At 42.7% G+C, this 750-nt stretch overlaps 1 protein-coding gene across 1 annotated transcript in view; it reads right to left on the reverse strand.

Moving 5' to 3' along the window:
- Window positions 1-750, reverse strand: part of LOC111665619 (B-cell receptor CD22-like) — a 30,696-nt gene that overhangs the window by 28,939 nt on the left and 1,007 nt on the right. The window lies entirely within an intron of this gene.

Consider the following 750-nt stretch of genomic DNA (forward strand, 5'->3'; position numbering starts at 1 on the left):
AATTCCATATTTTTACAGACTCAAGTTTTCTAGACTTCTCAGTAGATTTTTCAGACCATATTTGACATCTGATTACGAATCGCTAGATGTTTATTATACAAATAATTGATTTTAATATCCAACCGCTAACTTCTGTGCTCTGAGCTCCGAGCGTGATCTTCGGTTAATAATGGCCTCCGGCCTCCAGGGGGCCTCCAAACTCCCACCAACTGTGGCGTCGGTTTATTTTATTTTCATTTTTTATGATCAAATCACATAAATTAATTAAGTGGGTGTGTGTGTTGAAATACGAACCAATGAATGCAGAATTACTTCATTTGCAAATAGAAATGTTATGATCGGTTTGTCGGCTGTGTCTGTGTCATGATGATGACGAGTGACGTCAGAGGTCAGGTCAGGTGACCGTGGGAGTTTAGCGGCAAAGTCGATTCGTGCTGAAAGAACTTCTTCAAACATCATGAAAATCAAAAGTTGGAACAACAAAGAGAAAAAAGAAAAGCATTCTGAGAAACTGAAGTTCTGACAAACAAACCATCTATCTCGACGTTTCAAACCTCGGCTACTCGGCACACTAGCATTAGCATAGCGCCTGGAGAGCACGATGCTAACGTTGCAGAGGAAGAGGAGAGTAACGCGACAGTCACTGACGTTAGTTCAGCTGAGCATCAGAGCGACAGCCATGAGACACACACCTGTTCATCTGCACCACCCTCATCTCCACCTGAGCAGGGTGAGCAGGTTACCAGTTTA

This window comes from Seriola lalandi, unplaced genomic scaffold, assembly GCF_002814215.2.
Source record: "Seriola lalandi dorsalis isolate HSWRI2012SDOR001 ecotype SW California unplaced genomic scaffold, Sedor1 jcf7180002054656, whole genome shotgun sequence".
NCBI lineage: Eukaryota > Metazoa > Chordata > Actinopteri > Carangiformes > Carangidae > Seriola > Seriola lalandi.